Genomic DNA, 14,741 nt, shown 5'->3' on the forward strand with positions numbered 1-14,741 from the left:
GGGTGTCGGAGGGGGTACGACCGTCTCAGATATTCTTCGACCCTTGCGTTCCGGGTCTTCCGTCGTGTTTCCTCTTTCCTCAACCCTTTCCGCGTCTCCTCCCGCCGCGACCCCCCCTACCCCCTACCAGATCCGCGCCCGCTCGTCCTCCGAGCCCCTTCCCGACCCTTCGGCGCCACCCCCGGGACCCCCGCTGCCTCCCGGACGGTGCCACCGACGGTCGGTCGAGAGAGCGCCGGCCCGAAAGCTTCAACCGGAGTCAAGCTCCGACACGGTTCAGCCGAGTTCAGTCGCGCCACTCGGCCGTGGTGTTCACGTGCCACCGCAAGCTCGCTAGCTCGCCAACCCTCCGTTCCGTCGCCGACCGAGGGAAAACAGTTTACTGACTGAGAAGGAGAGGTCAGAAGACAGCTGTAGAAGGAGAACAAGAAAAAGAAAGGGAAAAACAGAAAGAGAAAAAAAAAGAGAAGGAGACCAGGAGGGGGCGAACGAAGCCAGGTGGATCGTACGCGTTCGATGTCCTCGCTCGGTGTGTCCTGCCAGGATCTCAAGGTACGGTCCATAGATCGCAAGGTTCGACGGTTTTACGGTGCTCGGCTTGTTTTGGCGGACCGCGTGACCCGTGCCAGTGCCGACTTCGACACCCGCGATCGACGATCGATGACGCGCTCGGAGCATCGATCGAAACAACCGATCATCCTGAAACCGACGAACGGCGGTGATTAATCGCCGAGTGAGTACGAAGAGGGTGCGCGAAGGATACGAGGTGTCTCTGGTGGTACATTCGTGGATCTCTCACGATATCTGTGGCTAGGCATTTTTCCTCGGCTTGTTTGTGAGCTGCTCTTTCGTTTCGGAACTGTTTCCCAGCTTCCGTTGTGTGGGGACGATCTGTTCTTTATTTTAAGAATTCTTTGAGGGACGGACGATATTTATGTTTCTCATGTATGTATTAGTTTTGCTGAGCTGTGGATCGAATGGAATTCTCTTTCGCGAGGAGAGGACGGTATTGTCTGACTGTAGACTGTCTATTCCACTTGGAAAAGTTCGGATGTTTATGCGAAATAAAATTATGTCACGCTCGAACGGTTTTATTGGGTCAACGATAGTGCAATCTAAAGTTCTTTCGACATGTTTGTATTAAATCTGTTCCACTTTTACTGTGATTGCGTTAGATTTGTTCAACTTTTATTGTAATTGCATCGAATTTGTTGAACTTTTATTGCAATTGCATCAAATCTGTTCCATTTTTATTGTAACTGCATCAAATCTGTTCAACTTCTATTATGATCACATTAAATCTGTTCCACTTTTATTGTAAATGCATCAGATCGTTAATAATAAGCAGAGAAGAAATTTTAATTTTTAATCAACTGAAAATTTCGATTAAATTCGTTTTCTGAATTTTCTCATTTCGAGTGTCACTACTTCAGAGACGCCCTGTATGCTCGATAATTCAACGTTGCTCGCAGAGAAATTTTACATTTATCTGTTTAAAAATTTACACGTAAAACCGCAGAGACTAATACAAATGCACGATAAATAAATATTGAAGAGAGAGACGACAGCGCATCCGATACGACAATTTCTGCGCTGCAATTTCATTCGAAGGCTCTGTTATCAAGTGCGCGAGTCGTTTCGCTAAAATATCAATCGTCAACACACACACATACACATAGGACAGAATTCCACACAGAAATAATATATATATCTATGTTAACGTTTAACCCAATTTCTCTGAAAAGTATACAGATAAAATCGAGCGATCTTAACACTTTACCGACCGATAGCCTACAAATCGGATTTTTATAGGCTAACGAATAATTTTTTACTTATTATTAAAGTAAAAGTGTTAGAATGTACTACTGCAAGCATTCGTATTATTATACAATTTTTTAAATATTAAACACCTTTCGCGATGAATAGAATAATTAAAATAGATGAAAAAATATCGTTTAACGCTAACGTTACGAAAATTGAAAAGTGTTAGTAGATTTAATTACCCTGTAATGGCATAAATGGTCCGGTCGGTAATGTGTTAAAATTGGAATCGTCTTTTCCTCGAACTTTTTTCGCTTCGATTCGATTCGCAGCGGACCGTGTTCGAACATTTTTCGACGACGTTTCGCCTGCTCTGCGAGGCGTTCGCCGCGACGACGCGACGTGTTACACGTCGCCGAGGCTGGCAAAGAAATCAATTACGCGTGGTAGGCGTCACGCGACCGATGCCCATAGTCGTCAGCATAACGCGCTGTTCGGGTAGCTGCACTTTCATATTTCTCCGGCGGCCGAGTCAATAGAAAATTTCCGCCGGCCTGACGGAAAGGAAGGAGAGGGGGGAGGGGAGGGAATGGAGAGCGCGATTCAGTTTGCGAAAGTTCGACAGCGTCGAACAGTGGGGGGTAATTAAACTCGATATCTTCTCTCTAGCCACCCTTGAGTCCCGTTCGCCGCTCGATAAAGAGTTCACCTTAAAATTTTCGATTTCTTACCGCTCGCTGTTCCAGCCGTTCGATTAAATAATCCGGTCTACGAAAGTTTAAGCGACTCGAGGTGATCTGAGAGGGAGAGATGAACGGATGGAGACGGATAAAGAGCGAGAAAGAGAGAGAGAGAAAGAGAGAGGGAGAGAGAAAGAGAGACAGAGATGGGTAGAGAGGGAAAGAGTTAAGATAGAGAGTGATAGAGAAAATTAGAGATAGAAATGGATAGACGGAGAGAGAAAGAGAGAGAAAGGGAGAGAGAGAGATAGAAGAAATATAGAGAGATTGAGAGAGAGGGGGTGGAAGGGAGAGGGTGAAACTTCGATGAATATTGTGCAATTTGACATTGCAGTTGTGAGCTACGGGGGTGAAGGTGGGGGTGAGAGATGAGTTTCACCCGACGGGGAACAATACCATCGGAGTTGAACGAATATCTGGCTGGCAGAAACGAACTTTCCACGGGACGACGTATTTTGCTCTTTTCTGGGAGCTGTTTCCACCACGACGATGGATGAAATCGAGCGATCGACCTACCCCCCCCCCCCCCCCCCTACTCAATTTGTTGCCGATTTTTATACTGTACGCGATCGATCGCACTCTTGGATATTAACAGAATCGAATCTCAGGCGTTCCTCGCGCAGCTATCGAATAGAAAACTCGTTCAATTCGTGGTGTTGTGTCGGATGTCTCTATTGAATATCTGAACAAATATTTTTTTTAAATATTTCTATTAAAAGAATATTAATATTGATGCATTTGGTATAGTTTTGGGAAAAGAGAAACTGTCGCCATTTTTATATATATTTCTAATGTATAAAATCATTTTCTAACAAAATTAGAGTACTGATGTTATTAGAGTAGTATTATTTGTTACTATTACATTGTTATTAATATCATTAGAATAGCGAATACTATTAGAATAGTAAAATTTCTATTAATCTATTAATTCCATTTCTATTAATCGAATTTTAAAATCAACATATTTTTATAAATTCTTCTAATATACAAAATAATTCTTTGACTAAATTAAGACACCACTGTAATATTAAATTTATGATTTCGATACAAATGTTCGATAGAAATCATTTCTATTGGTTTCGATGAAAATGTTCAAAAGGAACGATTAATATCAATCTGATAATAAAACTTAGTAAAAATATTAAGTACACTTGGATTAAAAAGTTGAGTGGAAATCATGATTATCGATTCAATCCGAAATCTCCGTTATTTTTTAAACAAAATTAGTTTAATTTTCCGACATTCTGCGAACGCGTGGAAGCACTTTTTCAACGTATCGAGAACTAAGTCACGGAATTATGCGGAGCAGCTAGTAAAATGTAAATGAGTCGAAGAAAATTCCAAGGACGTGGCTGAGTTAATGTAATGAGACCTCCATAAGCTAGCTTTCATCGTAATTTCCATTTCTTTATTCTTTCTCACGCCTCGCGAACCCCGATTTAATATCATTTCGCATCATCTTAGAAAACGTTCGTCTCATCGAGAAATGTTTACCACATATCGACGCTACAAAATCATTGTTCCTCCACCTTTTCTCGTTAAATTCCGACCAATATTACCGCTTGGATTCACGGCGAATTAATCAGGCCGTGACGAATAAATGTTAATGAAAGCTTATATTCGTCACGCGATGACATTTCAATAAACGTAATTTAATTGGCTGTGGAAAACAATCTACGAAAAACGAACAGCTAGAATCGTCGAGAGCTTTGCCCTAATTTTAAATTTTAGCCGCCATCTTGATTGCAAATTTCACGGCAAGCAATAAGAATAAACTCCGTTGAATCCGCGATGGTTTTTAATCGAAAAGGTTATTGATTTCATTAAATACGAAAAATTCATACTAGAAATGAACGATTCAGTGATATATAGAAATCGTAGCATGGATTTCCGATTGCCGATAAGGTTCATTAATTCGATTACAGGACCATCGCAAGTTCAATTTGCGCGGACATTAGCGAAATAACATTTATAGGTAGAGCAGAAGGAAATGGCTGCTCGTGATCTCTCGTTTCTGCCCAGGTGCCCTACTATCATCCCGCTGACACATCGTAGCCCCCGATGGAACTGTCACGCGCCGAAACTTTCCAATTTTCATTTCGCCGCGATAAATATCGTCGAACAACTGCATCAGGAAAAATTCCAGATGCTGAGCATCGGTGCCCCCGGCGAGATCAATCAATTAATCAAGCGACTCCGCGCGCGGTATGTGTGCACCCCGGGCCGACAGAGTTTCGCGACAATTTTCCGTACATTCCGCGAAAATGTTCGACCAGCATTTTATTAATTTACGAGGCCGCTCTCCGTCGTCGCCAGCCCGCCGCAATGGCCAATTATTGTTATCATCGTGCCGCGTATTTTTCTGCGCTCATGGCAACGATCACATTTTCGGTTCCCACGAAAAACGCATCGCGACGAAACGAATTTCCCCAGCGGATATCGCGCGCTGCTCCACAGCACCGGGGAACAATATTTAAAATTCTGATTAATTCAACGGAGCTGTAAGGGACCCTTTGAACCTATATATAATCAATTGTCCCGTACCTCTGTCGAATCGCGACGCAACAGCGACGCGACGGCGCGCCGCATGAATTTTTCCTCGGCCGAAGCGAGCCGGTTAATTTCCGATTTCGCGACACGATCCACCGGAATCGGCATCGCCGTTTAAAATTCTAATTAATTCGGGGTGCTGCCGTGGACACGCCGCATGAAAATATAACCATTTTCGATATGTCGTAGTACGTCGACGCGCGCGCGCGCGCGCCATATTTCCCTCTCGATTTCGGGTTTTTATAAAATGTATTGCGGAAAACGAGAATCGCGGATCGTGATTAATTAATTCGTAGGAACGCGTAAGGGACTTCTGCCCCCGAAATAATTTCATTTTTGATCTGGCACGTCGACGCCCGGTATAATCGTCCGGCGAATTGAACGCCGAAATGGATTCGCTGTCCGTCAGCAGCGGCGGCGACGCTGTTAATTTTAATTCCGGCATATAATTCTGACGAGCACCGCGATCGTAACAATCGTACAATAGAGAGATCCTCCTCCGGCCGGACGAGTAATGGCCGCCGCGGACCAGAATTGTTGTTCGGCAAGTTTATGATTAATTCGCCGGAGGACTTTACGGGTCTGCTACCTCGTCGAACGGGGATGCGTAATAACGGGCGCGGGCTGGTCGTTCGCCAGCCGATCGGGCCGGCTTAATGCGCCGTTCCGCCGGGTTCCGGGAGACCGTATCTCGATGTGGAAATATTTTTAGGGGGCCCGATAAAACCCGACCGCCGGCGCTCCTTCGTTCCTCTCCACTTGACGAAATTTATCGCCGTCTGTAGCCCCAAAGATAAAACTCTGTTAATCCACAACGGAGGACGCCGCGTCCGCGGACGCCATTTTGACTCACCTGGAAGAACAATATACGAGTTTATGGCTCCGCGATGAGACACAGCTCTCGGACCGTTTTATAGCGATTCCATTTCGATCGGTCTCTCGCCTACGGGAAATATCAGCGATGGGTTAGAAACATTTTCGATAACTTCTTTTATTATCCCAGATGATTGTGTCTGGGCAGTTGACGCGATATCTCGGAACCTTCCGGATCGATAAATAAGTTTACTGTTTGTTTAACACTGCCGCTTTCGCATTAACGGCGCCACAGAATCTCATAAAATTGGAGAGGGTCGTTTAATTAATTTGTAATAGTAGGGGGAAGTTGTAAACTTTCTTTTACAATGTTGTTATATTTTGCAGATCTTAGTGAAGCCAGGAAGACTCTAATAGATTAGTAAAAACAAATTTTTAAATAGTAACAAATAATTCTTTCATCCTACATATGGGTAATGTAACAGTCAGTGAGTTAAGTTGGATAGTATGCAATATAATAAATTCAAGACAGTATGGAAAGAAATTTTATGATTATATTATTATAATTATATAATAATTTAAAGACAATATGAAAATAATCTGAATGCCGGTGAATTGTACGATCGTCACACAACAGCGTATAAATAATTTCATATTAAATCGCCGCGATAAATCGGTCGATGATAATACATTCCACTGTGCCAAAATTTATAATTAATTACAACCAATGACAGAGCATGTAATGTTACAAAAATCCACGCGAAGGTTACATCAATTAATCCCAAGACACGGTGAAGAACATCTTTAACAAAAACTCGGTAAAATATTCTCCAAAAATTTGTAGCACGTCTGACCAAACACCGACACGTACTACTAGCCCGTATAATTAACGATCTCGCTTCCGGGATACAAAACATACTAATTCACGGGTTGAAATGGGTCGCAATTTCGAAAATCTGTGACGGGGGGTGGGAATGAAAAATAAAGTGGCGATCGAGGGGGAAAGAGAAATAGAGAGAGAAAGAGAGAGAGAGAGAGAGAGAAAGGAAAAAGCGATATTGTAATTAATCACGTTGATTCGAGCTCACGGAGAAACGAGAGGAAACGAGGGAAAAAGAGCGGCCGGTCGAGGGGGTGGGGGCCAGAGAGGGTTGATTGGTTGAAAAGAGCAATTTCTCCTTTCGACTCTCAGCAGTTTCATTTCGTTTCTCCGTGTCGCGTGTCGCTCCCGCTACGTTCGACGTCCTTTCACGTTTTCGTTGCCAGTTAGTTAGGCTTGATTCTGGACAGGCCGGGTTTCCCGGCGGTGCGGTGCGGGGCGCGCGAGGGGGGTTGGTAGGCGAATAGTTTCAGGGGGTAAAAGGGGTCGCCACCGGTTTCATCACGAACAATTTCAATTCCATTGCGATGGTCAGATCAGTGCGCGATTTCTTTTAACGGTAGATCGTTTTTCCAGCTCGATCGTTATCGAACTGTTAGCAGAATTTCAACTCGCTCCTCCCCCTCACCCCTCGTTCCCGAGGAACCGATACAACGTTGACCCCTTCCTACTTGGCCACGACCGTGGACGATGATAGTCTCGATAATGGAGATGAACGTTTTCTAGATTTAAGAGGGAAGGTTGAAATTGGAAATTGTTCGTGGGTATAATAAAATAAGTAAATTATAGTATGAGTATATAAAATTATAGTATGAATATGTGAAATTATAATATGGATTTAGAATAATGTATCAATGAAAATTGACAGCAAACATTTGCATGGACTTAGCTAATAATTATTAATTATAAATATAATTCATATTAGAAAAATATAACGTAAATATAATAATTACTAAACTATAACATTATGTTTTTTGATATCTGTGAACATTCTCCTGAGTGTTAGAATCCAAAAAATTATTACAACAAAATTACACAGTATGAATAACACATTGTTTAAAATAAATAAATACAAACGTAAACAAAGCAAGAATTGACTATTTCACACTATTTCGCAAAAATATATTAACAAATTTCCATCTCGATAGTGTCTGAGTGTAGAGGAACAATCCTAGCTGTATAGAATCAATTTTGAGATTACACTTCGTAAGATAAAGTTGATACTATCGTCAAAAAATTGGTCTTTGATCCTGGTGGCGGTATGGTGTGCAGCCAGGGGACGATTAACGCGACTAAAGCGTTAATCTCATAGATACGGCGACGGATAAAGCGTTAATTTCATAGATATGACAGGGAATGAGAGGTCGGGCGACACACGGCGCCCACGCGCCGGCAAAATTACCGCCTCAAAGATTAATTCGTTCGACGGGCCGAGGCGGTTAATTAGATTCCGCCGCGGGCAAATTGAAATATTCGGTTGTGCAGGGTATTACGTTGTTACAGAAGTTCCACGGTGCGACGTCCTGGAAAAACGCACCCTTTTTGGCACAGAGTTTAATTAGGAACCATCTTGGGGAATATAATATGAAATTCGTGAGAAATATAATATGAAATTCTTGAAAAATATAATATGAAATTCTTGAAAAATATAATATGAAATTCTTGAAAAATATAATATAAATTTGCGAGTAGGAGACGGTGTATTTGACCGAGTTAATAGCCTCATTGTCTCCAAGTAGAAGATGTACCGTCGTTGACGAACGTCCACGAGCAAGAACGAGTCACCGAGAACAAGCAACCCGCGACTACTATGAAAATCGCATGAAATCGGATCGGTGGAATGAAACTACTAATTCTGCTTCGATCTGTTCCCGTTAGCTTACGAATTAAAACACACGGTCTCCGATTTCCTCCATATTCATCAACCGACAAGTGGCAGAAAAAAATGGAAAGCGGATACCGCGTGTTTTCCAGGCGCGGCTACCTCTGGCCGCCTTCGTTTTTCCAGCGGCACGGCCGTCCGTGCGCGTTCCCGATAATGTATTCATCGAAACCATCCGGCTTCTTTATTTAAATGGAAACAGACTTAATTATCGGCGGCGGGTCACGCGCCATCACGCCGACCAATTTCGCGGAATTATGGCTTTTATCGGCGAATTCCGGCGACGGAAATCGAATTTTTATCATCCTTTTCCTACGCGCGAATATAGCGCGAATAAACCGTTCCGATTTTGGGTAACTCACTGCTGGAACGAAAATGTTATTAACATCGTAATGCGCACTTAACAGGAAAAAGAAATAAAAGAAATTCGAATTAAAAGGAATTTAAATTAAAAGAAACCAAAGATAATCCTTTGTGCGAACAGCTCGCGGCTATTTATACATTTTCCGTACGCGCGCACGTTTGTAAAATGAAACGCGGCGCGCGCGCTCGTATAAATTAATTCTGTTGTTATTTCGTGTTTACCAAAAGGATCTTTGTTAAAACTTTTTAGACTATCGGGGGAACAATGAAAGAAAATGAATACGTGTTCGCTCAGTTTGAATGCCGTGAGGCGTGTGCCCGATCGTGGTAGACCGTTTCTACTTGCTGACTCGAAACTAAAGCGAGCCAATCGATAAATTTCAATTCTGCATTTCGACCTTTATTTTCTTGCACTACTTTCCCGTGTAATCTCTCTTTAGGATTTCCTTGCACCATTTTTCTTTACGCTATTCCCGCGTAATTTTCCTTTGCAATTTTTCTGCGTAATCCCCCTTTACAATTTTACCGCATAATCTTCCTTTGCAATTTTAGTGAACAATTTTACTGTAGAACTTTCCTTCACTACTTTAATGTACAATTTTACTGTAAAATCTTTCTTTACAATTTTACTGTACAATCTTTCTTTACAATTATACTGTACAATTTTACTGTATAATTTTACCGTACAATCATCCTTTATAATTTTAATGTAGAATTTTACCGTACAATGTTACTGTATAATTTTAGTGTGCAATCTTCCTTTATAATTTTAATGTAGAATTTTACCGTATAATTTTACTGTACAATTTTCCTTTACAACTTTAACGTACAATTTTATTGTACAATCTTTCTTTACAATTTTACTGTACATTTTTACTCAATAATTTTACTGTACAATCTTCCTTTACAGTTTTACGGTACAATTTTACTGTACAATTTTACTGTACACTTCTACTGAACAATTTTACTGTACAATTTTCCTTTACAATTCTCCTGCACAATTCTCCTCTGCAATTCTCCGGCATAATTTTCCATCGCGATCCAACCTGTAGAACTTTCCCGTATAATTTTCCTTTACAATGTTCTTCCACGGTTCCCTTTTACAGTTTTCTTCTACAATTCCCTCTTACAAATTTTTCCGTATAATCCCCCTTCCACAATGTTGCCGTATCATTTTGCAATTTCCCTTTGCAATATGCCTTTGCAACGTTGCCGCATAATATAGCCGCCCGTTGTGGATCCGGCGACGTTCGATCACGTCGCAGGGGCGGAAAAAATTTGCTCGACACGTGGCACGCGGCCACGAAAATTCGCAGGGAATCGTCCGAGAAAAGCGAGCCGTCGCAAAACCGGCAGGAAACCGAAAGCATTCCGCGATTCATTGTTTCGTTGCGGCCGGTCGTTAGCGACGCGGATTCGATCTATCCTCCGCTATCGGTACGGGCAACGCGGCGGTGAACGCCGGCCCGCCCGGTTTTCGCCAACGAGGAAAACTCGTTTCCCGCCGGCACCACGTGAAAGCTCGTTTTAATCGAAACCTCGCGTTCGTTATCGATTGTTTCGGGACGGCGGACACGCCGCGGGGGGCGAGAGCGTCCCCGCGGTTTCCACGCGGCGACATTCGCCGGAAGTTGATTGAACGCCTTCCGGCCGACGCTCCGACCGCGACCGTTTCCCTCAAGGTTGCAAAACCGTTTAATCGCGCCGCCCTGAACCCGTTCTCCGACTTCAAAATGGCAGAAATACTTTAATCGTATAAATATCGTATCTCGTTACTTTCATTTGCGTCAAATATTGACTTAATCCCTTGCTGTACTATTTTCTTCATAGTTACAAGGATGAGCACTTTTTCTATTGTAATAATTTCTTTGAAGGAAAAATATTTATTCCGTTTGGCTGCGTTTACTTAAATGGTTAAATACCGATAACAAGAGGATAGAATTTTATTCCGGCGTAAAGAAACAGAAATGCTTTTATTCTTAACATGATATTAACAGAAATCTCTACAACGAGCCAGACTCGACAAAACACGTCAAGAGGTTAAACATTGCATAGAACTGATCATTTGATAATTACTCTCTTGTATTTTTCTGTACAGTTTTCTGTGAAAACACATTCGCCGAGTGTGATTAGCGGGAAATTGCGAGTGTCGGAGAAAAATGCTGTTTTAATTGCAACAGATCATATTGTATTCATCGCGACGAAGGGTGTGCAGAAAAAAAATTGCCAATTAAATAGAAAGGCGCTTTTGTTAATCTCGGGTGTATTTTCATTGCGAGAGAAGAAAAATGTAGCAGGGAGAAGAAACGTCGGCGCAGAAACACTTTTGTTAAAACTTTAACGTCTGTTTAAATGGAAAACCGTTTATTCAACCTGGTATCGATGTCACGAAAACGGGAAATGTGCTGGAAACAAATTGCCGCTGTAATAGAAAAGCACTTTGTATGATTCTTCGGAAAGTTTTCATGTTGGAAAGCGGAAGAAACGAAAAATTGTCAACCGAAGTGAAAAAGACCTTATTTAATATTATATAAAATTATAAAATTTGATAAGCATTTAAATTAGTTGAATAACAAGGAACAAAATAGAAACACTTTTATTTCAATCTCGACAAATAAAAGTTTTTTATTCTTTTCTTAAAGGTTTTACGTCGCATCAGCTGCAAGGCTATTAGCGACCTTCTATTTAAATAGACCTTGTATTTTGTTTATTAAGCCCGTATCTCTCATAAATTTTAATAGGTCCTTGATTTTGTTGCTGTTTATGTTATCCTTGAGCAGTGGTAAATAAACGTTGAATATGCTTAATTTTAAGTTTTAAGTTACTTATTGCAGTTACAATAAAATTCTAAATTCTATCGGAAGCGTCGACGTAATTCGATCGAAAGATTAAATCGAGGCAGCTTTTGATTCTCGTGTTCCGGATCGAAAGATTTTCATAATCTCGCAGCGCGGAGCATCGACGACCGGGCGTCGCGCCGCTCCCTAATTTCCTTTCGCGCGTCCCTGGCAGTTTGCAGGTTGATCAAACGCCGGCTAAAAAGCCCGCCTAATTAGACAAGCGGCTGAAAGGCCCTGCATTCGCTTTGACATGTGTATCGAACTGGGCCATTCCGAGTGCGCGACGCGACGACGTCGCCGAGCCTCGGAAACTTCGCCGGGGACGCGCCGGACTCCGAACTTTCCACGGCCCTCTGATAATTAAATTCCGTCGCGACTTCTATACGTGACTTCGCCCGATGAAAATTTCAAGAACCGACCGTCGAGGAAGGCCGGCCGACGATCGGCTATCGGGGGAAAACCTCCTCTAATTCGAGCGGATCCCCGGGACTCGATCTCGTCTCAATTACCAATCGCCGCGTGCCGTCCCGCTCTTCCTTTAACAATGCCCCGAGAACCTGCGCGGAAACTTTCGTCGAACTTTAAGAATACCGTTCATGTTGTTTCAACTCATCGAAATGAATTTGCCACGATGAAACGCGAGGCTTTGACGACGGTGTATATATTCGTACAATTCCGAGGGGGGATATTCACACGATTTTACCTGAAGGTAAAATGACTTTCCTTTTATAGGAAAGTCATCTGATACGTTTCAACCGTACCGGAGTCGTAAACTAATAAATTGGTCAGACGTTAACCCCATACTTTAACGAGTCAGACTAGCGATGGAGATTTTTAGTAACAAGTTGTTAGGTATGAATGTTCGTCCGCTCCTTTAACCCCTTGACGTACCATTTTCTTCGCAGCTACTGCGATTAGAAATTTTTCTATTGGTATTGGTATATAATTTGGTATATAATTGCTATAATAATATATATTTATTTTCAGCCTCACGGCCAAGAAATAGGACTTGGTTTACACAAACCTAACTCTACAATACTATCTTAACCTTTCATTCATATAATTGCTATATAATTTCTTAAAAGAGACAGAACATTAATGTTTGTTCCATGCCTGAATATACTTAAATGTTTAAATATTAATAACAAGGAATTAGAATTTTATTCCAACTTTAAAGAACAGAATAACATCCATACTCAATAACTTATTGCTACTAATTTCCATCGCGAGTCGGACTCGACAAAGTACGGTAAGGGGTTAAGTAAGAATTAAATATTACTCTCTTGTTAGCAATATTTAAATATTAGAGCAGACATAAGCACATAATAAATATAAAATTCCTTTTTCTGCGAAGAAATTAGTGCGATCAAAAAGATTCTAATCATAGCAATTGTAAAGAAAATGGTACGGCAAGGGGTTAAACAGACTCTGAAAAATGGCGTCGACCAAATCGACCGCAGCCTAAACTCAAACAGAAAGACGAGACGGTGCGACCATATACGCGTCGCAACAGGTGGATTACAGAAGGAGTTGCGGATTCAAATCGCCAGAAATATGTCTCTCTTAAAAAAGAAAGAAATGTAACTGCCTTCTTCGATGTGAAAAAGTAGTGTAATTTAAAAAGCTGGAATTAGGAAGATAAAGTTTATCGAAACGTTGAATCCTCCTGTTTACTAAATTTTAATAAGCAGAATTAAGGAGTAATGTGACCATAAATTGAAGATCTTTATTACTTTAGAAATTATTATTGCACTAACACTTTAGCGATAAATATTTCTGTTATTATAGGGTCAGCCATTTCTGTTATGGTAACTAATATATTTTTGGTATATAGTAATTAAATATAGTGACATTTTTATATCTTCATAACAACAGCATTGCACAATATCGATTTTACCTATTCTATTTATCTTATTTTGATTTTACTTATTTTATCAATCGTGAAAGGATATTTAAAAATCATACAATAATATTGGAACTCACAGTAATAGAGTCTAACACTTTTATCTCAATAATAGATAACAAATTATTGGCTAACTGATTTATTAACTTTTTAATAACTTAATTAATTATTCGACAGCTGATTCACTGTATTCTCAAGAAACGCATCCATTACAATTTTTACAATAAAAATAATTCATATAATAATTATGCAGAGCTGTTTATTTTAAGATCAGGGATACGATCTATTATCCGAATTATTCTCGGAATTAGTTTGGATAAGCGAGGTCCTACTCTATTAGCAGAGGGAGCGACGTTTTCTGATAGAAGACGCCGTCGGCGTTGAACGTCATCGAGATACATTGTTGCTCGCTGGTTTCTAAGCAACTTGGTGGGAACGCGGGTCCAGCGTGGCCCGTGGAAATGAAAACTGACGGCTGAATGAAGCTCAAATGGGAATTAATACACTCGTGTTCCGCGGCGAGAGAGCCGCGACACATTTCTGTCAGTGGAAATGAAGCTTAATGGTTACATCGAACGCTCGAGCCCGCGTTATGCATCGCGGAGTCGATACTTCCTACTCGCTTTTCGATGCGCCTTATCCTGTACCAAAGACGTCGAATCGCAAGATAGGACGAGTAAAGAATTTCTGATCGACGATGAACGAAATTGATATTCTTGTTCATGTATTGAATTCTTTTAGCGAGGACCTTCATTGCGCTTGCTTGCTCGCGAGTAGTATATTGTTTATTGGAACACGGTGAACTATAAAATTTCACGCGTCAAGAAGAACCTCGATTAACCGAACTAATTGTGGGACACTGGTATCTTTATTTCTATAATAAATATTTATACTGAGAAATTGATATTCTCATTCCTATGTTAAACCTTTATATTGAGAAATTGATATTTGAGAAGTTTTACAGATTTAACAAAATCGGTAATAGAAACTGGATATTTATTGCTTAGAA

The 14,741-nt window shown here is 41.1% G+C and overlaps 1 protein-coding gene across 1 annotated transcript in view; it reads left to right on the forward strand.

The window, feature by feature from the left end:
* The first annotated feature begins 304 nt into the window (after window positions 1–304).
* The window catches only part of LOC144475037 (uncharacterized), a 96,776-nt gene continuing 82,339 nt past the window's right edge, over window positions 305–14,741 (forward strand). The window contains exon 1 of the mRNA XM_078190559.1: window positions 305–552. The gene's annotated coding sequence lies outside the window, so the exon portion shown is untranslated. The remainder of the gene's footprint in view (window positions 553–14,741) is intronic.

This window comes from Augochlora pura, chromosome 9 (assembly GCF_028453695.1).
Source record: "Augochlora pura isolate Apur16 chromosome 9, APUR_v2.2.1, whole genome shotgun sequence".
In the NCBI taxonomy this organism is placed as follows: Eukaryota; Metazoa; Arthropoda; class Insecta; order Hymenoptera; family Halictidae; genus Augochlora; species Augochlora pura.